The 25720-nt window shown below is 36.6% G+C and overlaps 1 protein-coding gene across 25 annotated transcripts in view; it reads right to left on the minus strand.

Annotated features, from left to right (window-relative positions):
- ZBTB20 (zinc finger and BTB domain containing 20) overlaps positions 1-25720 on the minus strand; it is a 755798-nt gene that overhangs the window by 504053 nt on the left and 226025 nt on the right. Inside the window, exon 5 of one of the 25 annotated variants that reach the window (XM_081027926.1) lies at positions 11221-11266. The exons of the other annotated variants lie outside the window; for them this stretch is intronic. The gene's annotated coding sequence lies outside the window, so the exon portion shown is untranslated. The remainder of the gene's footprint in view (positions 1-11220; positions 11267-25720) is intronic. 25 annotated transcript variants of the gene reach the window in all.

A 25720-nucleotide genomic window follows, 5' to 3' on the forward strand; every position in this document is an offset into this window, starting at 1 on the left:
TTTAATAGATGAGTTTAGCATTACTGTTATAAAAGACATGTTTGATCTTATATTCTACATCCTTTCTATATTATTTTAAAAAGTGCTTCCTTTCTTTTCTAATGATTTGCTTTATTACTATGGGTTTTTCTAATAGTTTGAAAGTTTTATCACAGATAATTAATTATTCTATTGCAGTATTCCTCAAACCTAGGGGATTTGTTAAAATCAAGTCTCATCACTCTGTACCAAAAGATTTAGTAGGTCTGGGTTAAGACACAGGGTACGTATTTTTTTAAAACACCTTTGTAATACTCATTCTGGTGGTTTGATGACCACACCTTGAGTATCCTGTTCTAATGGTTAACTTTATACATTTGAATTAGAAAATTAAAAGTCCCACTTTTTGATTTGATGATTTTAAGAATACACCTTTGGACTCTCAAAAAAATTATGACAATAATCTACTACACTTCCCTTTGCCCTCCACTCTCTCCTCCCTCTTCACCACTGGACTTTGGTTAAATTGCTACTTTTAATTTTTCATGTTTTTATCTTTATAGCTTTAAAACACATCTACGTCTCTGTTACTTAGTCTGTCTGCTTTAGGCAGTAGTGATCCTTCATATTCTCGTATGAAATTATTCCACCCTTGCCTCCTCTTACCTCCTCTTTAACTTTAAAACCTCTCAGGTTTTGTCATGTTATTAATTCTATAACATCAAGGTTTATACCATTCATATTCTATTCTGTAACTTACTTCCCACCTCACCCCCATTATTTAGTCATTAGTCTATTTTGAAGTTGATTTGAGATTCACTAATATTTATCATGGCTTCTCTCAATCTTTTGGTAGCCTAGATTCATCATTAAGCATGTTGTTTTGTTTTGCTTTGTTTGTTTACCAGAATAGTTCATGCTGTTACAGTTTCTGAGCTCTTGCATTTTAAATTTGAGGCAAATCCAAACTCTCCCTTTTTGATATTTTTCCCTGTATGCCTTCCAGGCTTTTTTCTTCAACCTTGAAGTTCTGTAACTTCATCAAATAGGTCTCAGTGCTCTGAGTGCACTGAACAAGTGCATTCTTGTTCAGAATGATGATTTTCCTGGGAATATATGGTGCCTTTTTCAATATGAAGATTCAGGACTATCTTTATTCCAGGAAAATCTTGCTATATTACACATCAAAATTGTTTTCCCTTTGTTCTGTTATTTTTTCCTTCACACATATCAGTTGTTTCTGTATTTTCTTTGCCTTCCAAAGGTATAACACAAAAGTTTACTTATCCAATTTTAATAAATAACACATAATTCCAAAATGTAAACTATGAAATGATATACCATAAAAAGTCTTTTGCATTCTGTTTTCCATCCACCCAGTGCTTACACCATCCTCTGACGGGTAACCATTGCTATTAGTTTGTTTGCTTTTTTAAAAAACAGATTTGCCAATAAAGACAAAAAAATATGTTCTTTATATGTATATTTTTATACTATGCACACTGCTCCACATCTTGCATTTTTCATTTAAAATACATATGCCAATGGCTATCCAATAGTTAATTAATCTAATCCCCTATTGACAAACATTTAGATTGTTTCCAATACTGTCAACAACAAACAATGCCGTAATGAATACTCTATGCATATATTATTTTACTCGTGTGGGTAAGTTCTTAAAGCCAGAATTGATGGGTCAAAAAGTATATGGATTTGTTATTTTGTTAGACATTATGAAATTTATCTCCATTTGAAGTTATTTTGGGCATTTTAATGGATGAAAATGCATCGAGGTGTATTTCAAATTTGCATGTCTTTTATCATGCATATTTTAATCTTTATTTCTCTTAACGTATGTATGTGTTGAATATCTATTAATATGTTTAAGAGCCATTTGAATGTTCTGTGCCCATTTTCCTATTGAGTTGTTGGTCTTCTTATCAATTTTCAGGGGTCTGATTTATTAGGGAGATAATATATTTATCTGACATATATATTGCCAATTGTAATGTGTTTTTTTATCACATCACTTGAAAACTATTTTTAAACTTTTTATTTTGTTTTATTTTTCTCATTCACAATTCTAGTGGTATTGTTAGAAGTTTTTTCCTTCTGCTACTTTCTGCAACTAATATGGCTTGTAATTCTATATTAGCTTTATTTTTCTCTTCCACTTTTTTCCCTATTCCCTCACAACTCATTTTATGTCTTTTTGTTGTCTTATTTTTTTGATCCTGTTAATATAATTTGACCTCATTGTAAAGAGTCCACAGTTGCTTCTATTTCTTTGCCACTAGGAAAAACATTATTTTCTGGGAAATATACTGATCTGGTTTTCCTTATGTCACTTTTGTTTTACAATTAGGTTAGCATGGGTCCAATGCTGGTTCTTTTGTGATTACAGCTTATTTTTCTATTAGTTAATTTTATCAGCTGAATAGAAGAGGCTGGGGGAGTGAACTGAGGCAGGAGGGAACTTCATTTGGTGCTGCATTTGCTGGCACATTATATACTCTTTCTCTCCAATTGCATGGTGCACATTGCTGAAGGAATACATGCCTCTTCTCACTGACTTGCCTGCTTTGGTTAGGAGGAGTCCTAAAGAACTTGCAAGAAGCCCTGTATGTTACACATCTTATGAGTCACTTTTCAATGTTTTGGTTTCTTCTCTTGAATGTGATCAACCTGGCAAAAGCTGATGATGCGGTTTATTATCTCCACTTACCACCCTCACATCCTGGCTCTGGTACACGTGGCAGGCTGGTGTTACTCCTCACTCACTGCCAGTCCTTTGTTAGCCTCTACTGTAAATAGGGCCAGGGATGCCTGTATAGGCTACCCCTTACCTCGGACTTTCCTGTTCCCTGTAGGTAGTTGTAGCACACCTCCCTCTCGGTCATTCCATCCATTTTTGGATGTTCTGCCTACTCCATGTGTTTAACATACTGGCAACATCCCCCTTTGACTGGGTCTAAATGTCATAGTGTTCCATGGTTTGTGATTTGCCCACCTTCTGAAGAAAGAGGGTTTTTATGTATCTCATTTGTTGTTTGATTGGCTTTTCCATAAGAAGACATACAGCGGAATTGCATTTAATTTTTCATCTATGTCCTCTTAATTGGCAAAAACAGAACTTTTCTTATTAGCTCCTCTCCAATCCTGTCCTCAGTTAAATGCTTGGCCATCCCTGTTCCCCAAACTGGACTAACCCGTGCAAAGTGTCAACTAAGCATTTATATTAATTGACTATTGCATGTCTCTCCCTTCATAAACATATTTCAATTTAAGTAGGGGACTTTAAACCTTAGATTAAACCTTAGACTTCCAGATGAAGCTATGAAATGAAAGTAGGGCTATAGAATGACAAATAATCTCGTAGATATGGGAAAGAAGATAAAGGACCCCTACTACCGTACTTCCCCGAAAATAAGACCAGGTCTTGTATCAATTTTTGCTCCCAAAGACGCATTACGGAGTATTTTCAGGGGATGTCTAATTTTTTCATGTACAACAATCTACATTTATTCAAATACAGTCATGTCATCTTCTGGAACATCATCATAACGTACTAAATGCGTCCCTCTGGCTGACGGTCTTAACTGGGGTTTATTTTCGGGGTAGGTCTTATTTTCGGGGAAACACGGTAGTTTCCGCAAAATTACCTCATGTGGGTGAGTGATAAAGTTATGTTTGACTTGCTCTAATCTCAAGAATTTGCTACAGAAATGCCTCATTTTTTTTCTATAAAAAGAGAATAAGAGGAGAAAGTAAATTTTCTACTTTACTGTTTAAACTATTTTCTTTTAAATATTAAGATGGAAATCTTTATAATTATTTTCTATTTTCTAAACAAAAAAATGACTTGATATAGTGAAAATGTACTGGAGTGAGAAATTCAGGATTCATAAGCTCTCTCTGTCATTTATTATTAATAAAATTTTAGTGAATCATTTAAACTACCCAAGCCTCATTTCTCCCATCTGTATAATGGGAATAGCAATACTTATTTCCTTACAATATAGGTTTTCTGGGAGTATCAAATGCAATAATATATATCAAATGTTTTGTAAACTAATAAACAACCAGAAATGTATGTATCTAATAATAAAAGATGATCCAGATAAAAATAAGGTATTATGATGCTGTGAGAGATAACACAGGTATATGGGGCAATTTAGGCTACAGAAGATGATACGCTTTTAGACCCTTTCGTGTGCTTTTTCTAATTGTTCAGCTAAGCTCTGAACTGCCATTTCACTGATGATTGCTTTCATGAGCCTGCCTCCAAGGAACAACACTTTCTCTATTCCTGCTTCCTCTTCTCCAGTACATTTTTATAGTTCTTTTTTGTGATGTTTCTTATTGCCTTATATCTGCTGTGAAAGATAGTACAGAGTAATGAAAAAAGAAAGACGCTTTGGAGTCACATTTGACTTGGATCCTGGCTGTCTGTCCTCATGCTCATCATTTAATGTCCCTAAATTTGCTTCCTCATTTGCAAAATGAATGTTATGACGATCATGATGAGGAAAAAAAATTAGATCCTATCTACATAAGGTCTGGTACCTAGTATGGGCTCAATAAATGGATTTCAAAATCAAAGATACCCTGAAGGGTTATATAATATGTAAAGTTCTTGGATTTTATCAAATCTCATTTGCCTTTTTAAAAACGTATTTTGCTTAGTTCCATGTTCTTAATTGGGTTTTTATGATACTTGACAACTGCTGTATCATTGTACTTTGATCAATAGCTTTTTTATTCATAAACCATTTCATTTTTTTGAAATGCCACCATAGATTCTATTTTTCTTTAAAATATTTTTGTTGATGTTCAGTACTAGTCTTTTAGCTCCAATAGTTTCTCTGTTTTAATTAAGTATTTTTCTTAATTAACTTCTTTTTTTCTCTTGTAAAATAATATATCCCAATCTTAAACCTTCAGGACAGAGACCATATCACCTCTGCTCACAACGCACTGAATATTTTGTAAAATCTATCCCACCATTAAGTAATGATTACGCATGTAAATGTTATGGATTCCACAGAATGTATCCACTCTGCCTGAGCTCATTCATAAAAGATCATAGAATATTATTATATAAAATTTATATAATCCTTTATCATTTTGCAAACATTTCATAATCATTTAATGGAAGTCTTCAAAACACTAGTTAGATTGATCTTGTTATTACTGGTGGTAAGAAGAGGAAACAAAGATGGAATGATGAAAACTTGTCAGATATCACATCCCATGCCACCAGGAAAAACAGGATTAGCCACGCAGTCTCTTATTCTCTGATCTGCTGATGTTTGGTTCAACTAGAGTTATCTTAGCATCAGAGTAAGAAACATATCTATTCATTTCCAAGTACTATTATTTGGAAAAGGCCTGTTTGGTATTAAAGAGAAGGTTCTCTTTATTTCCAAAATAAATAAAAAGCAAATCCCAGTGATTCCTGGGACTTGGAGGTGGAAGGGGGTGGGGAAGGAAAACTGCCAACTAGGGCCAGAGAGCAGGAAGGAGGTAAAGGAGATAAAAATGATGGTGGGTGAATCCTCATCCATCATTACATGGGAGAAGTATTCTAAAAAAGCAAGGACACGGTCTTCCCTCACCAGAACCCTGCAGGAAAGCAAGACATACTGCTGATTCTTCATTTGGGGAGCAGCAGGACAAGGCAGTATCTCCTTAGCCACATGTATCCCTTCCTGATAGCTGTGGGGATATGCGTTTGTGCCGCCAGGCCCCTTAGAAAATTATCCTAAAAATCGCTAATGTTTAGTCAAAAAAAACACACACCAAAACCAGAAAAAACACAGCATCATAGGGAAAAGAATGCGGAGAAAGTAAATAACATACCAAACTTGATGTGACTTTCCAAATATTTTTTGTAGGGAGGTTTAGGGTAGAGAGTGGAAAACAACTTGAGTTGGGATTTGGGAGTCCTGATGTTTAGCTTCAGCAGTTTCACTATCTTCAGCAGTTTCACTATCTAGCTGTGTGGCCTTAGACAAGTGAGCTAACCTCTCTGGACCTCTGATTCTTCATATTTAATATGAGGGATTTGGTTACTAAGTGATGTCTAAGAACTCTTTTGGAATAAAAATTCTCCAATTTATGACTAATAATTAACATTTGATGGTGCTTTACCATCTCCAAATGGTTTCCACATACATTATCTAATTTGATCCTCATGCCAGTTCTGAGATAGTATTATGATTATGCCCATTTTTAGAGGAGAGATTCAGAAACCACAAAATGGCAGAGCTGGCATTGAACAGATGTTCCCAAGAGGAAAATAGCCCTTCAGTAACAGAGGCAGCTGATGCTAACAAGGATAAGTAACAGCAGACAATTTAGACTGTGAGCTCTCGTTTAGGGGTGCAACAAAATTTCTGGATGCTGCACTGGGGTGACGCTAATCCACCGTGTGGAATGTTATCTGATGATGTATTTATCAAAAAAAAACTAATAAAAAGAAAATTAAAAAAAGATACAATAATTGTTACTGCACTACACCCTAATGAATTATTGTGTTCAAGGTTCCTACAAAAAAAAAGTAATATTATACTCGGCTTATGTTTTAATTGATTTATTAATATTTTATCACAGGAATGTAATTTAAGCTCCTCATGATTTAGATCTCATAAACCTTTAGCATTTTGCAAATTCAAATTCCAATTTAAAGCCAGGGCGAGCAATTAACTTTTCTATCATCTTGTCAGGGGAGAAGGTTCGTGTTTAATTTGAGACAAAGTGACAGAAATATATATACACTGTATGTATTACTCCAATTTAATTTATGAGTCAGCACCATCCACCTTCAAAATGTAGATTTAATAGAAGGGGAGGAAGAAAAGGCCGTGCTGTCATGATAGGGCTGTGATATCTGCCCTGAATTTCTTATAAAAAAAAAGAAAAAAAGTTCCTGGTTTGTTGAGATACCAGGCTAGATTGATTGCAGGCCTATTTCCAATTCTTTTGTTTTAAATCCATTTACTAATTGCTCATCTAGCACACCATCTCATGGGTGTCACAGTGAGTTCCTACCCCCGACTTCCACCTCTACTCCTATCCCCTCCTCCATTCTCAGTTTTATGTAGAGCTGCCTGCCACCCCAGGTTTACCCTAAGTCTAAACAAGGAAGATGCACTATAGAAAATACTGCCGTCAGGTCATTTCTTCATCCTGTTTCTCATTTTTTCCCAAGCAATCATTTAAATGCTCTGTACCTAAAACAAATGAACAAACAACAACAACAAAAAAAAACCACCTCCCTACTACTTGATATTTTAATTTACAGGAAATGCATGGCAAGTTAACACAGTGGCAATTTCCAGTAATCTTTTACAAACTATTTAAGGACTGGATCCGACAAAATGAGCACGGAAGGTAGTCCGGTGAAGTGAAGGGAAGTACTTGCCTTTTGTGGTTATTAAACACGGGAACAGGGCTGCAGAGAGAGGTTAAGGAATTCTTCCTAGCTCTGCTATCCTATAATTCACCAAAGGCGCACAATGCTCTATGCTGATGAGATGAGTTACATGACATCTCTTCCCTGGTTCAATCAAAGGGAAGCAATTTACATCTCAAACCAGTTCTCTCATCAGTGGGACATAAAAACTGCAGAACAGAGACACAGCAAATGTGCTTATTTATACAGCATCAACTCAGTTGCCACTGTTCTTTATTATTTTCCTTCACTCCCTCCTCCCCTGTATGGTGGCCATTTTGAAAAGGATGCTTTAAATCCTAAAGTGAGAAAAACACAGGACCAAAATTAACTAAAGATTTCTCGTGATTCTGACAATCACTGGCCCTCGTGGTGCCAGTCCAATCCCTTTGTTCCATTTAAAAATAAAATCATATTCCCTTTACAGACCACGAGAAGGGAATTATCAGACAGTTAATGGAAAACTCTGGAAGGTAGCCTGACAAATGGCATAGAATGCTGTGCTACATAAGTGAATGCAGTGCATTTGTCAAAGAAAAGCTACACTGAATGAATGTAAGGTCTTCATTCATAAAACAAGCTTATTTTACTAATAGTGTCTATTAACGTCAGCTTAATTATGCCAGGCGTTTTGCACTTGCACACAACAGTGAAAAATCACCAAACATGCATTTACTGCACCTGCTTAAATGCAGTCATACCCCCAAAAACTACTGCAGGGAAGGGAAGCTCTTACAGACATGGCTTTTAGGCAGACTATGGGATTATGGCAGAGGGGTTTAAATACATGAGGTAAAAATGATAATCACATTCATCAAGTACACAAAGAAGTAAGAACAAGAAGCTCTAGATAATTCTTTTTAGTGGACTCACTAAAATAACAATAACAGCTTGATGAAGAGAACATGATTGTCGAAAGCTTGTCCATTTTACATTTTCTCTTTACATAGTGTAATAAAAAGAAAGCACCTGCAGTTTCTACTTGTGGGTTGATTTTCTTTTTCCTTCTTCTGTTAAAAAAAATCATGGGCTATCATATTTGCTTTAGGAGCCACCAGTCTAATCTCAAGTACACATTCCCTATCATAAAGTTCCATTTGAGCTCTCTAGAATCCCTGTGCAGGACAGAGAGGTTCTGTAGCTTGCAAAGCATACACGTGGTCTTTGTTTTATACCCTTTTTCTGCAGACAACACATCAGCCCTTTATCACTTTGGACATTCAGCTAAAACAGACTTCTCTGCCATGAACCTTTTTAGACAAATTCCACCAAAATATCATGTAACTTCATTAATTGGTGGCATCTGCTCTTACCGCCAACACCAGCCACTGCCGCATCACTGACGTGGTGTCCTAGTACTTACCTAAAAACTTATCTATTGACTATACGTCATGGATATTTTTGAAGCACATAAGAAAGCCATAAACTTAATTACATTGGACAACTGATGTGATCTCACATGAAATTTGAGCTACTGCTATTAAAATTAAAAATTACATTTATTTAATTTTTCTTACAGTAAACCAGTCAATTTTAAACTTCCAAGGTTGGATAACAACACAAAAGAGTATGTGTGTGGTTTTTTTTAACAGAAAATGTCTGAAGAATTTAACAAAAGTATTTTATGTGCCAAGAGAAGCATTCTTCCTTCTTTCCTTCCTACCTTCCTTCCTTCCCTCTTTCCTTTCTTCTGTCCCTCCCTCTCTCCCCATCCCCCCTTTCTTTAATTTGGGGGAGAAGGTGGTAAACTTTTCGAAAGAGTAATATTTTTGTTTCAGAATCCATGTGTTTTTATTACTCAAATTGCTGATTTAGACGGAAATTTTAGATGACCTCATATGACATTCCTTTTTTCTCCTTCTTTAGAATCTATAGTTATCCTTTGGGGATCATGCTATTTCCAAATATTTCTATCATGGCTTCCAATTCTACACACAGCAGTCTGTGATCTACACCCTAAGCAAACACAGTCTTTTATAAAAGACGGCAATAGCTAGTGAAGAACTATTTTTTCAATTGCTTGTGTAAAGGCACAGAGTAAATGACAGGGGAGTATGTGCATAAATAAAGCAGAAATTCTAACTGCACTTTACAACTGCAATGTCACTTGTAGACCTCACCCCCTCACCTCACCCTGGCTGTTCCACGCATCTAGGGTCAAATCTGAGGCTTTAAAGAATCTTTTACAGGCAAAACAAGGTAAGGGCCTAATTCATTTTTCATGTTCCAATACCAAAGGAGGTATTGGAGGATAATCTGTCTCTACAAGTGTCTGTCACTATAAACACCCAAGAACCAATGCACGATATTCTGAAATAGGATCTGATTATCTGTTTTAGAAAATTATTTGCCATAGGCCTCCTTTGAGGAGAAGCAACTCTAAGTATGTTTTAAACTGTGCTTTAATTTTTTTTATCCTCATAACATTTTTCAAGAAAGGTTGACATAACATAAGAAATGTCAGTATTTTCAGAACAATTGGAGGTTTCTAGAGGCAGAACATCATTACGGATTACAACATTCAAACAGACACCCCTCATATTCATGCATCTAAGAAGATCAGCTAAACCCATGGGTAGGAGGTGCCTGCAGGTGATTGTGAGGGCAGATGCTTTTGTAGTAGAGGAAGGCTGAGAGTAAAGCTGTACCTGCAGTGCTGCGCTTTGTCTTTCTTGCCCTCTCATTCACCCTGAACCTCTCACTGTGCTTTCACTGTCCTGTGGCATTCCCTCTCAAAGCACTTTCAGAGTAGTAAACTTCAGGTCTCATCAGAATAGATTTAGTCCTGTGCTTCTTGACTGAAGGCAGTTAGCCCTCTTCTGATTCTACCAAAATTAAAGTATCATGAAGGCATCTTAAAATCTAAGACTAGAAATCATGTTTTAAGGATGCCTTAATATCCTCCAGTCCTACAGGTGGTATTAGGCAAATAATTGTACAAAATATGGGCCAGTCTCTACCTGGTTCTTCATGATTTTAAAGATTGTCAAAGTTTATAAAAGTGTCCCTTCTTTCCTGGGATACACCAAGCTAAGTTCCAGCTCAGGGTGTGAGGACTTCTTTTGACCTATGCTTGGAATGTTCTTCCTCCAGAGTTTGACATGTTCCATCTCTCTCTTTATTCCAGTTTCTACTCACATACCACCTTTACAGGAGACCTACACTGACCATCGTATCTAAAATAGCTTGCCACCTTTGCCCTTTCCTACCCTGCTTTGTTTTCCTCATAGTATTTATTCGTTCCTGAAATTCTATATTTATTTGCTTATTATTTGTCTTCCCTACTGAAATAGAAGCTTTGTGAGCCAAAGACTTCATCTTATTCCCCATGGCATCAAAAGCGCCCAACATATGGTAGGTATTTATTATATATTTGCCAAATAAATAAAACTTAGGGCTACAATACTCTCTCTTAAATTTCACAATTTCACTTCATCTTCTGCTGATAAGAGAAAGTATTAAGGTTGTTGCAAACATAATTTCGGTTTAAAAGGTTACAAATAATTGCAAAAACCGCAATTACTTTTGTACCAACCTAATATCACGTAGAACAACCTTTACATACTAGACAATGTATGATGTTAACATGGAAAAATCATGATTCTAGGAAGAGTGTGTTCAGATCTGGTTTGAAATCAGTCTGTTGCTATGGAGCATTTATTGTCTGCCATTTTAGCTAGACCACTGAATGGATGGAGTTAACCAAAGTGCTGACCACACACACACACACACACACACACACACACACACCAAAATAAAATAAAATAAACAAAAACCCTCCTTACTTTTGGAATTGGAGCACACTGCAACTTTACTTCAAGCCAGCAGCAGCTAAAGAAGAGAGGTAAAAATCAGAAGAACTTTGGACGCCATTTCACCAGAGCTGCCACCTGTCACTTAAGTAAGAAGAGGCAATGATCCATCTGTCCAGACTGGTGATTCATAAGGTCTTAAATGCCATGTACTTACCCCAAACTAGTGATTGCTTAGAAATTTTTTTATCACATAATAATTAAATGACAAGACCTTTATTTGTTTTTCCTTTAGGTATACATTGAACATTTTCTTTAAGGTGGCATACAACTTTGAAAATACAAATAGCAATTAACTGAGGTATTTTTTGTTAGAGAAAAAAATGTCTATCATATTTTTAGAGGCAATAATAGTTCAGTACATCTCTTTTAGCAATTTTAACCTCAGATTTCTAAGTACTATGCAAACATTAATTTACTAGGTTCTGCTGTGTTCTCTGTGTGAATTAGAATATTATCATATCTTCATTATTTTCAGGTGAGAATCACATAGAAGGGCCCGTCACTTGCCAAGACCACACGGCAAGGAAATTAACAAAAAGAAAAAGAAAAAGAAAAGAAAAGAGCAAGCTCATTTCTTTTTTAAAGTGGGTGCCCAGTAGAGATTAATGAAATAAAAGAAGTATACCTAAAATAGTACCTCTTGTTTTCTCATGTAGTGCTTCCATTCGAATTTGTTTGGGGAAGTGAAATAGGCTGACAACTCAGTACAGAGGCTAAGGGCTCTGAATTAAACATTCCTGAAAATAGAAGGGTCAATATTTAAGAACAGCAGTTAGCAATTGCTGAGCATTCACTCTGTGCCTGGCACTGTTCTAAGAGCTAGTGGGAATGGAGACTGCGTGTGCTGTTCACCACCGTATCCCCAGAGCCTGGAACCATGTCTGGGCCAGAATGAATGTTGATTCAGTATTTGTAATAAATGTATAAATGAGAGAAGCACTCTTGGTTTCAAATGACTAAACTGTCTGAATTTTTAAACATGACCTGTCTGTAAGTTGGGAACAGCCTATATAATGCTTGCTCTTGGAAGTGGAGGAGAAAGGAAGAGATCTGATTTGCACCAGTATATAATCAAATCTAACCTCTTCACAATCGAGTTCATTGATGAACAAATATCTATTGAATACACACTATCTGACAGGTATTATAAGATGTTCTAGGAATAAAGACAGTCCTTGTTGGTGCAGAGCTTCCATTATTGTTTATGTGTCTGAGAGGAGTGTATCTTTTTATATAATGTAATTATGAGGCAAGGATTTTCTATAAACCAGCGATTCTTGTTTGTTTGTTTTTACCATTTTACCATCCTAATTTACTAATGCTTTGACAATTCAGTCTTTTACTGGATGTCCATGAGGAAACTCTAGAGAAATGTAGGTGTACTGATTAATTAAAACATATATCCATAAACTGGAGTGGCTATCTGAAAATTACCCAGACAAGCTGATGAATGAATGTATGAAGTTAATTTATGCATCAGGGTGAGTTCTGAAAGGTCTGAGTTATCTACTTCAGTTATCCATATTGTCAATTCTCAACTTCATCTACAGAAACACACTCTACAGTTTCGTTTAGATTGCCCTGAATTGGACTCTAGATGCAGCTATTAATGGATTGAGTTCAAGAATGATGTATTTTCAAGGAAAAGAAATAAAGAAATGCACAAAATATTAGAAGATAAATAAGGTCTTACAAATTCCCTATCACATAAGGGCTAATTAGAAAAGTTACTGCTATAAAGGCTGGCAATCTAATCTGTAGTCACCCTATGGGACTACAATGCACTACATCTGTGTACTACACAAATTCTCCCAAAGCATAACTGACCAAAGTAAAGCCTGTTGAGGAGCAAGCATAATTGAATTTATTTCATTCTGATAATCCACTTGAGATGTTGTTTAGTTTTTCTGAAACAATCTCAGTTCTTTTGGCTTCATATAGAACATGAAATCAAGCTTTTGTAAATATTTTTGCTTGTAAACTGACTCTTCAAGTCTGCTATGGAAGCTTAGCTCTATAAGAAAACCAAGGAGGCAAAGGCAACGTAAGTTCGATGTGTAGCCATTGCTAGAAACCCACTTAAGGTTTTTTCCTCCTCTAAAAATTAAGCGGAAATATAGCTTTTAGCTGGGAGTTCAGCGATGCTGGAAAAACATTCTAAACATTTGTTGGCAAAGGAAGAAAAGAGAAAAATATAATATTGATGCATTTGATTTTCAGCATATAGAAATGAAGAACTAGATACAGGTGACAGGTCTGCTTCAATCTGCTGGCTCTGTGCATTTGGAAAACTGAAATTTGATATATAAAATCACTATTATATTCAGAATTATTCAACATTCCTTTTCTGTTTATACACTTTCCTGTCAATGATACAACAGCCCCAGGCATTCCACTGCCAATTTCCTTGTACATGTCCATTGACATTGTCTCTATCAAATTCAAACCAATAAAATTAAATGGAGTTAAATAAAACAGTCTGCATGAACCTCAGCATTTCTCAACTCTTATTGCATTGTACTCCTTATCATTTCTTATTTATTTAGCCAAGGCAAAATGGTTTCCAGACTCAATTACATTTTCTCTCTTAGTCTTCGATTTCTTAAGTATTTTTTTCTTTGAAAAAAATTTTGTTCATGTCAATTGCCAAAAACAAACAAAAAAACACAAAAAAACCATGAAGTAAGCCTTGTAATTCTATGAAAATAAAAAGGGTAAAGTAAAGTAACTGCAACTATACAGCAGAGAGAACATTTCCATCTGATGTTTACCATAAAATTTTCATCTGATTCCAATAGTTTTCACATAATAATATCCACAACGATTGCCTATTTTGAGAAGATTCCAAATTGCTACAGGCAGATGGGTGGTAGGTAACTCAGGGAGACACTTGGTAAGAAAGACAGGTTTCTAGTGATGGTTTCAGGAGTCAAAATTAAAAAAGGAATTACGGAATATATGAAAGTGTTGAGCATGATACCTAATTGGCTTATGATTTCTCCCACTACTCTCAGGAAAGAGGGCAACCCTATAATTCTTCCCTTCATTTCCACACTCCCTGCAACCTACACACGGATATTTGTTTCCACTTCAAGGCTGTCCTTAATATTAATTCTAACCTGATTTCATGTGTATGTAAACATTTGGGGTGAAAGGAGAGTGAGACACAATATAATTTTCTCTGGAGTTCAGTTAGCATAAGCAATGGGCAGATGACAACCACCCTCTCATTAATCTCTTGAAAAAAAATCAGTAAGTTTCTATGTCCTTCATACAGCATTACCGTTTGTTTTAAACTGTGCTAAAAGAACTCACACACAGCAAACTGAAGCATGTGGCATTTAATCCATCACACAGAAGGATTAAGGATTGAGTCAACACTTCTAGGGATTCTACCCTTCAACCAAACATTTCCATGGTACCCATTTCCATGGTGTTTAGACTTTTAAACAAACACATTTGTCTAAAAACAAATGCATATGTAGGAAAACAATTCTCCAGTGCTCTTGCCTTTTCAGCTACTTTTGGCTGACAGATGAAAAGTCAGATACAACATTCCAAAATTCTGAGTCTTCTTGTCTTATATACTGGAGGAAATACAAAGTGTGATCAAAAAATATAGTTAATATTTAAATTTAAAAAAATATTACAGTAAAAGATACATTGCCATTAATCCTCCTCACAATACTCTCTCTCTTGCTTCAAACACACTTATCCCATCATTCTTGCCACTTTCTGAAGCAGTTCTGGAAGTCCTCTTTCATGAGTGTTTTTAGTTGCGCTGTCGTCGCTGCCTTGATGTCCTGAATCGATTCAAAACATTTTCTTTTCATGGTCATTTTGACTTTGGGGAAGAGCCAGAAGTTACACGGTGCCAGATCCAGTGAATAAGGTGAATGAGGACACACTGTAATGTTTTTATTTGACAGAAATTGCTGTACTAGAAGTGACGTGTGACACAGAGCGTTGTCATGATGGAAGATGAAGTAAAGGCACTCACAAAAGAGGACTTCCAGAACTGCTTCTGAAAGTGGCAAGAACTATGGGATAAGCATGTTCAACATGAGGGGGAGTATTTTGAGAGGGATTAATGGCAATGTATCTTTTACTTTAATAATTTTTCTTTTTAATTTAAACATTCACCATATTTTTCAATCACACCCCGTATTTTGTTTCCAGGTAGTGGATCTTACATTGCTATTAAATGGGCAAGAGATTAACAAAAAGCAGGCCCGGCGTTTTCATTTTGTAATGGACTCCTCCTCAGCTTCCTTCTACCTGCTATCCATTGTTTCAACTATATTTTGAAGATAAATACAATTATTCCTAATGAAAGCATCATTTTCATTGTCTCTCAAAAAATGTTTCCTAAGAAATTTCTTACAAAATAAGGGTATCTATAATATTAAGGATATGTTAACATGCTTTTGACACTTTTCTAGATTTCATAAACCTTACCTACCAACGCAGTACCAAATAGCATCATTTGAGGAAAACTGAAAAACTCTCTCCTCTACACCTTTCCTGAGCTTGAAATTTTGTTCCTTAAAATTCATAAATGAAGGTAATATTCCCTAGAAATCCTTTAGTTCACTGTTACTCTGGGAAAAGTTCTATTTTGTTCCCATTAGAGATGAGGAAATTAAGGTGCAGAAAAATTACATAACTCGCCTAAAGTCTTTCGGCAAGTGAAAGAGCCAGGATTTGAACCCATGGAGTCTAATACCAGAGCCTTAACCATTATATTATATTATAGGCTGCCCTATAAAGTAGGCATTGGTAAAGAGGAATGGTTAAATGCATGATTTTGGAGTCAAACAGCACAAATTCAAATCCTAATTTCACCACTTACTAGCTGTGTGACCTTGGGCAAAATTCTTAACCTGTATGAACCTTATTTCCTTGTGTGTATAAAAAGTAGTTAGCCTTCATTGAGTATTAAGCTATGTTCCAGTCATCCAAGTTAAGTGTTTTACATATATTATTCAATTCTCATAATAACTCAACAAGCTATATAGTACTATCATCCCCAATTTAGAGATGAAGAAACGGAGATTAAGTAACTTGCCTATGGTTATACAGTAAGTGATGGAGATAGAATTTGAATAAGGGCAATCTCAATAGTATTAACCTCATAGGGTTTTGGGCGGCATTTTGGTCAGGATTAAATTAGGTAAAGCATGTATTATGGTTAGTTTTACGTGTCAGCTTGACTGGGCCACAGCGTGCCCAGATATTTGGTCAAACATTATTCTAGATGTGTCTGTGATGCTGTTTTGTGGATGAGATTAACATGTGACTCAGCAGACTAAGTAAAGCAGATTGCCTCACTAATGTGGGAGGGCCCCACCAAGTCAGTTGAAGGTCTGTATAGAACAAAAAGGCAGACTCGACTGGGAGTCACAGGGAATTCCTCCTAACTGATTCGAGGTGGGACATCAGTTGTTTTCCTGCCTTTGGACTCCAACTAAAACAATGGCCCTTCCTCAGTCTTCAGCCTACCAGCCTTTGAACGGGAACTACAACCATCAGCTCTCCTCGTTCTCAGACCTTCGGACGTGGACTGGAACTATTCCATCGGTTCTCCTGGGTCTCCATCTTACCAGCTGCAGATTTGGGGACTTGTTAGCCTCAATAATTGTGTAAGCCATAAATCTCTCTCCCTCAATATCTCTCACCCTCTCTCTCAGTTCTGTTTCTCTCGAGAAGCCCGACATGTAAAGTGCATGGTGTCTGACATACAGAAACAGTCCATAAATAATCTGACAGAGAGGAATTCCAGGACGGCAAAGCCTCCTTCAGTGAGAACAAAGATATATCCAGAGGAGGAGGATGGATGGTCTGGGGACTCTGGACTGTTAAGAAAGGAGGAGGCAAATTTTATCATCTGGAGGTAGGTCAGACGATTGGCTTCTTTATGTAAAAGAAGAGAAGGTAGAGAAACTAGTTTGATCTGGACATCAAGAATAGAAGCTACTCCCATCCTGCCCTACACCAACCTGGAAGAGAATTCTGGCCCTTGATGGCAAGCTCAGAGGAAATACAGATGTGACGATACCTTTGAGAGGTAAGAAGTTTCAGGGAAAGTGAGAGAATTAACAGAAAAAGGTCGGGTTCGTTTGTATGTTTGTTTGTTTAACATCTGATTGACAGTGCACTAATCCAACCAATCCAACTCCTACAAATGCATTTTTCTTCCCAGCTATAAACCACAGGGAGTGAAAAGACTTCTCTATAGAACAGGTTAGGTCCCCAAGGCTTTCAGCTAAAAACATCGCGAAGATTGCAAACTTAAGTTTCTTAATGAATGCGGTGTACATACTGATTCTACTGCCCCCACTCACTGTGCTCACCACCCACGAACCCCTCCCTGACAAATCATCTTCTGAATATCATTATTCACTTAGGGTTAGTCAGTATCTTGAGTTCAAGGGGTTCACCCAGGAAGAAATAAGTGGCTCTCCTCTGGGTCTCAAGTGAACATGTGTTTCTCCCATCATCTAAGCTAAAAACCAAAAAAGCGGCAACAGCTGGGAAAGGAAGAAAATGCAAATTGATTGTTAAAGAAAATAGAAAATAAAAGCAATTTGTCCAATTCCAATGTGTGGCATCTATGCTGATTTTTCTCAAGGAAAAGTGCTTATTGTTGCCAAAATCCCCAGAGTAACCACAGCTGACTCACTTCTCAGCATTAGAGTACTTGGCAACTGGCAAAGAGGTCTGCTTCTCTCCCAAGCAGATGAAAAGCCAGGCACTCCCTAAACAAAACCAGTGCAGCTTTTCTCCACCCCCCTTCATGTCCCCTGAGCATAGCACTTTGCCCTATGCAATGGGAAGGCCCTGGAGTAAACCTATTTTACCCGAAGCATCAAAACTAATACAATGGATTTTTATATTCTCCTGGCTACACTGACTGAAGAACCTACCCTCTGGGGCAAACTCAAATGCTGCCACTGCTGATGTACACATTATAATTGTACAAAGTTCTGAAGAGCACTGTCAATAAACAGAAGAAATAAGTCCTCCTAAAAAATATCTAAACATGTAAAGGAATGCAAATAGAAGTCCTCCATCGTACACAAGATCTTTGTTTATACCAGTGGCACATGATCAATGGAAGAGGACATTCAAAATACTTTTTTAATAAACAAATTCTCATCTTGCATTAGTTTATACCAATAGAATTCTTCCAAGCATTTTTTTCATAATAAAATTTGTATAGATTGATTTGATTGTTTTTCACTCTTATCAGAGGAAAAAAAAAATCTTCTAACTTAAGGTGTTTCCTCTTACATGGAATCAGGAAGCCAATTTCAAATGCTATCATTTTAATGACAAATGCCTCTGTTTACATTTTTATTAAAAAGACAAGTCTATTTCCTTATCTAAGTTCTATGAAAGTCTTCTTTTCTCACAATAAACGACACATGTGAAATTCCATCAGTGTTATTACCAACATTTATTCCTGATGGCCACAGCTCTTCTAATCTTTGTGTAGCTGTATGCTTAATGTTATATAATCCAGTGGGAATTCTTTTTTTAAAAAATAAAATAAAATAAATGTAGATTTATGAAATTGCATTCCTTCTTTAATGCCAAAAAAAACAAAAACAAAACAAAACAAAAAACAAAAAACCCCCACAAAGTTTCCAAAATGGACATTATTGATGAATAAAATCCACCTTATAAAAAATGTGTTATTTGTGACAGGAAGTCTTCACACAGTCCTTTAAATCTCAGTCCTGGGATGGCACCAAGTTCCCAAGCACATTCACATATATCAGTCAGTGGTGGTTGGTCAGTTTTACAGAGAATAATTTCATGACTCAACAGTTACCCTGGTTGAACTTTAATTCCTAAATGACAATATTGACTAATAGTTTTTTATTGAACAATACTTACTTGCTAACATTTCTTATGGGAATCTTGATTAATTGGCATCTAACCCTCTGAAGATTTTTCTGAAACAGTAATGCCTGAAAAGCAGAGTTCTTTCCTCTCAACATAAACATAACTTTGTTGTGATTAACATAAAATTGCTTTGCTGATCTGACCCCTCAAAAGGAAAAAGGCATGAATTAAGATCAGCAGGCAGTGGAAATGCCCTAGCAATTAGGCCATCTTCAGGGGGCTGCTGTCTAATATGAATCATACCATACATACACCCTGGTTGGCCATCATCCCTCCACTTCTATATTTTTATAGAGTTCAACTTAACATCAAGAATAACTGATAATCAGGGCACAAATCACAGAAGAAATCGACAGAATGTTTATATGATACCCTGGAAAAATTCTAAACCTCCCGTTTCCACTGTGTTGCATTGGTGACAGTGATGGGGACTGGGGACAAAGTTTTGTCCCAGGTAATACCTAGTTTTGATCCAAAGAAATAGCAGCCAAGCCAAAAAACATACAAAAATATTCTAATTTTATTAAGTTCCTTGAGAAAATACCAAAAGAAGAGGAGAGAAAAATCCCTTTTGTCTGTCTTAGACAAATTGAATATGGACAGCAACTGGTCTCAAAATTTATCTCTATTCTTACTCTCACGTCCCAGCCCAAACGTCTCTCCATCCCTTCTCTCCCTCACAAACATTGCCCCCCTCCCTGTTCATTTTTCTTTCCATCTCTATTCTTTTCTTCTTACTCTAGTAAAATTCTGCCACATTCTGATGAGTCCTCTACCCTTCCCCCAGCCATGGTCACTTTTCCAGTTCTGTTTTCCATTCCCTTGATTCTACATTATCAATGTCCTGACACCTAGCTGGCATGATGGAGCTCTTAGAAGAAAAGAAAGGAGGGGGAACTGAGAAGAATCCCGTGGTGGAAGAAAGAGGGGGGTTATCAACACTTACATAAAACTATTTTTATACCAACCACATGCCGACCTCAAACCTTTGAAAGCCATTGGCGAGTGCCCTCTTATGATCTTCTCTGCACATCTCCTCTCCCAGCTCATATTTTCGTTAGTTATTAATCTTAGGAGTTAACTTTCAACCTTCAGGCTAGAGAAATTAGGATACTCTATGCTCTCTTTTTTCATTTCTTCTTCAGGTCTTTGTCCATCTCCCAAATGCAAAGCTCTGCCAAATCCATCTTTCAATATCTCTGACTTCTTAGATAGTTTAAGCCATAATCTTACTTTTAGTTTTAGAGATCCTTTTGCCTTCTTCAGGTCTGAACAATATTGTTCTTATTCACCTTCCTTTTGCTCCCAAATATCCTATTACTGGCTGAAGCTGAAAGTGCTACTAGTATAAAATTCATCTTTCCCATTAAAAAAGACCAATCATCTCCAACTTCTGGGATCCAAAGTATACAAAGTAAGAGCCTTCTTTAACTATACCCAATAAAAGTCACGTAAATTCATAAAAACTTAAATGAGAGGTAGCGAGTGATAGGAAAGATATATATTGTTTAGGAAGATGAAGTGAAATGTCTAAGGTAATAAAGCAAGTTTGGAGTAGAGGTGGGATTCAGATTTGGACCTTCCTTCTGACATGATACTTCATTGTCCTTTTTCCTGTATTCATTTGTTCATAATCTTAACCATTTCTTTCTTCATAAAAAAAAAAAAAAGCTAATCTCTATATTCTTGATAAACAATGTTCTCTTTGCCACAAATATACACTTATTTTGGAAATCTAGGATTATTCACAGAAGACTCCAAACAGCTCATAGGCCCTTCATAGTATGCTGCCAATATACTTTTCTAATCTTCCTTTGTGTCACCTAATCCCCTGCCTTCCAGCTACCAATCAACTTTTTGTACTCATGAGCTCTTATCTCCATCTAGAATTTATTTTCTCTTCACTGTTTTCCCGAGGAAGAAAACGTATTTTAGGTACTTTTTTTTAAAGGTCAAACTCAAACAATATTTTCTCCAGGACGTTTTCCCAATATCTGCTCCATGAGGCTTTCAACATCTTCACTTTCCACAACACTTTCCTACCAGTAGATCATATATGCTACTGTTTAAAATTCTCCTTGCTAGATTGTGGGGTTTCATTGGTAGAGCACATGCTAAAACTAGGAATGCAGGGGTAGAAGACACTACCCTTGCCCCCAAGAAGTTTCCAGTATAATCAGGAGGTCAAAAACATAGACAATAATAATTCATCCCTGACACAGGCAGCATATTTCTATATAATTGCCTTGAATTATCTTTTTGTTGTTGTAATCAAGGCTATGTTACACATGGTGAAAACAGTTAGCCAAAAATTGACTCAGAATAACCAGGGAAGTGGTCGAAGTACACAAATAAGAGAACAAGGAGAAAGAAATCTATAAAGATGCAATAGGAAAAAAAAAATACTGAGTTAATTGAAGTACAGGCTTAATGTAAGAAAAAGCAGCTTGGGGAGAAGAAGTTGAATTAGTTGAAGATATTTCTGGTAGTGAGAGCCAGAAAGGCTACAGTTTCCAGAAATGAAAAAGGGACTGACAACGGAGCAAAGCTATGCTTCAGTGTGCCACTGGGCATTGAGTTCAGTGATTTATATAGTTTATTTCAACTAATACTCATAACCACCCTGTGTGGTAGGAACTATGAGGAAACAGCAACTCAAAGCAACTATGACTTGCTCAACTAGTAACTGAAGAGTCAGGATTCAAACTCAGGACTGATTCTAAAGTCCACCCTTTATACATTCAACATTGGCCTAAGTCCAAAGAGGTTCACAAAAGTTAGCCAAAAAATACTTTATTTCCTCAAAGATCAAAGTCTAAGACAGGCTTTGTATGATCCTAAGGGCTCTTTACATGTAATAAAGAATAAATTGCTTTTATAGCATAATCAGCTAATAAACTCTTGGTAACTTTCTACTCAAACCTCCTTTTGCAAATATTAAAGATTCAAAGGCCAACTAATTGAGTCACATAGACTACTGAGGAGAGCAGTGCTGAGGAGAAATAAAGTACAAACTTGTTGTTGCTCCGAAGGATGAAGATCATGAGAAAAACACCATCTCACCCGGTGTAGGTGAGCTCCATCCCAGGCATTTGTCTCTTTTTGGCCAACTACATCTCCATTATCTAGGACAGTAAATGGTTGTGTTATTAGAACATAGTACACATTTTACAAAAGAAGGGGCCCAAATAATATCTGTTTCATAAAGGGATGAGTGGGTCTGTGTATGGGAGTTGTGTGATATGGGTGCAAGTGTGCAATTAAATCAAAAGATTTAATTAATTAAACCATATTATTTAGATGTTACTAAACTAATTTTCACTTGCCATTTGGATAACATCATGTTCTCCTTGAAACTTTCCAGTGACATTTTAAATACTTTGCATAGCAAGCTCTTGGTTTCAAATGCCTTTATCGGGCATCAAGAGTTTAGTGTGCCATCAATGAATGGAATTTGCAAGGTGTCCTTTGGGTAGAATCATTAAGAAAACATTTAAACTTATTAAGAAATAACTCAAAAGATTTTGATTAGCAAAGTAGAAACATGAACATTTCATCCTTATCTTAGTTTCGGGGGGTGGGGAACATAGAAGTAACGTTTTATTTCTAAAATCATGTTCCCATAAAGCTGAGCAGAAGGACTGCTTATAACAGAATTTTCCAGCCAAATTCTCAAAGGGCCCCCAACAGGCTTTCTCAATTTGTGGGCTCTGTCCTCTAACAATCTATTTCTTTCCAGACGCTCCTTGGAAACCAAAGATTTATGTCATTCTCGTCCTGGTTAAAATAAAAATGAAAACGGAAAGCATGTCTTTATTCCAAATACCAGTGCTGCCTGGACAAATACCTTATTAATATGCCCTATTCTGTAGACACCAATGACTTTGCAGCAGTCTTACCATTATTTGGACATTTCCAGAAATCAAGCTCACTACAGGCATTTGTGAAGATGAGTTGTGCTTAGACATAGGCCTAAAAAAGAGATGGTGAGTAAACACTCTGTCAAGTTATAAAGGGAAAAGCAGACCCTCCTTTCTATCAATGACTTATAAATCTCCTGCTCAGATTCCAGAGTAAAGGAAAAGTCACATGGACTAAAAACATTTTTAAAACGAATATTCACATGGTAATCCTGAAATGCTTTCTGATTTTTTTTTTAATTTTTACTTATTTATTTATTTTATTTTATTTTATTTTGTTGTTGAGAGCCCACTGGCCCATGTGGGAATCGAACCGGCAGCCTTCGGAGTTAGGAGCATGGAGCTCCAACTGCCTGCGCCACCCGGCCGGCCCCGCTTTCTGATCTTTGAGTACATTCAAACAAGTAGGTATCGCAGCATTTCACTGATAGCTTATCAAACCACAGAATAAAACAGGAGGACCGAATAAAAAGGGTTTTCCTAAGGGAGTTCCATGGTCATTGTTCTATAAAAACATATGAACATACTGCTATAAACTCACCTTCACAGGAAGTAACCCAGCTTAATAAGCACAGACCTGCAAGTTAATATTAAAATTCACTTTGATTTCAGCAGCGACAAAACTGATCCAACAAGGAGCTATTACATAAAACCCTTATTGTCATACTTGTCATCATCAGCACTCTCAACAGAGACCACTACCAGAACCAAGAAGCCCTCAGTTCACCTAAGGAAATATGCTACACAGACGACCATCCAAATAACAATACAGTGGTGAGATGGCCCTGTTTATTTTATCAGAATGGCACTCCCTTAATTTTTCAATTCTCTTTATTGATGTCCTCTTTCATGTATAGGTCTATTAGATTCTACTTCCTCTACTGTCCTCCCAGGAATTGGTGCTTGCCAACTACAATAAGTTGTTTTGACAACTTGTCTAGCTATACAATACTCTGTTTCTTTCCCTCTGCAGTCTTTTTGGCTTCAAATGAGTGCCTTCAAAATACAGCAGAGACTACCCAACCAAACTATGCAACGGGGGGAAAAACAGCTTTCTGTGCGTAAGCACCGTCCTGCCTAACACCATACTCTTTCGTGTGCTCACAGTTCTCTTTATGTTTATGGATAAATCCCCGTTGCTATCTTGTCTACTCCTATCTTAATAAGGAATGACTGCCGTGACTACCCCCATCTAGCTACGCCATTCACCGCCAGCACCTCTGCTCTCCTCGTGTGCTTCAAGAAGAACTGATTAGCACTTTGCATAATTAACCTGATTAGCACTGTGCATAATCAAACTGATTAGCACTTTGCATAATTAAAAAGAAATAATAATAATAACAATAATAAGCACTAAGTAATATCAAAAGCTGTTAGTCCCACAGCCCTTTGGTTCCCTCCAAGATAAGTTCAGTGCAGCATATTTTGCACCTTCACATTGAAATCTTTTCTTTAAGTCAAAAGTCAAGAAAATAAAACGTTTTCAATCCGTAGACCCATTATGATTTTCATATCCATATCAGTTACCAAAATAAGCTCATCTGGCCCATGCATGTCTCCCTCAGTTTCAGTCTTGCATATTTTACCCACGCCAAAATGAAGAAAATGTAGATATAAAACTAAATCAGTAAAAAGTATTTGCAGTAAAATTAGAACCAAGATGTGCTGCTTCTATACCTATACGATTCTCCCATGCATTGTTTCCGGATGATAGTGAGGTATATGAAAAGGACTGGACAATTTGTCAGGAAAACCTGGCTCTGACATTTACTGTGTGACCTTGGCTAAGTCATTTAACTTCTCAGAACTTTAGTTCCCTCACCTGTAAAATAGAAATAATGCTTCTGCAACCTCAAGGGTTGTTATGAAAATAAAATAGTAGGAAGATACTCTGTAAACTGTAAGCGATTAAATACATATGAGATATTCCTTTCTAGGTACCTAAACCTTTTATCCCCTTAAATATAATAAAAAATATATATTTTTAATGCCTTAGAATTGATAAGTTATAAGTCCGTTTGCATACTTTACCTTATTTCCTAATCAATAGCTGAATGTGATTAAAATTTTGACTTGGAGTTATAATTTAACTTTGGTCATTATTGTATCCAACGCAACCCTCATTTATGTTTCCACAGAGGTTAAAATCAAGCTATTGCTGTAAGTTCATTAGAGAAGAAAATCCAGTGTATTCCTATTAACTTGGGACTGCAACTTGGCGAATTCTGCAACTCTGATCTTCTCCACCCTACTAGAGCCAACCGTCTGCTCCCTACAACCTTCAAGGCTTCATTCAGTTCTCCCTTCCTTCAAGAAACCGTCTCAGACACTCTTTAAACAGAATTTGTCTCATGCTCCCGTAATATTTTATCTGTAACGCTCCTTTGTACAGTTTGCTATCTATTAAGTATGTGTATCTCTGATTGCTCTAGAAGAGTCAGAGCTCCTAGGGAGAAACGACTACGCCTGTTCATCTTTACCCTCTAATAGCTGCCATAACGAGTGTGGCACCTGCTGAGCACCCAATGCATTCGTTACAGTTGACCCACGGAAACTGGACAGCAGAGCATGTTTTGCACTATGCACGTACTGAATAGCTGCTACCTGCAAACCCGAGGAATCACCTCACTATTTGCTGG

This window comes from Rhinolophus hipposideros, assembly GCF_964194185.1.
Source record: "Rhinolophus hipposideros genome assembly, chromosome: 2".
Lineage (NCBI taxonomy): Eukaryota > Metazoa > Chordata > Mammalia > Chiroptera > Rhinolophidae > Rhinolophus > Rhinolophus hipposideros.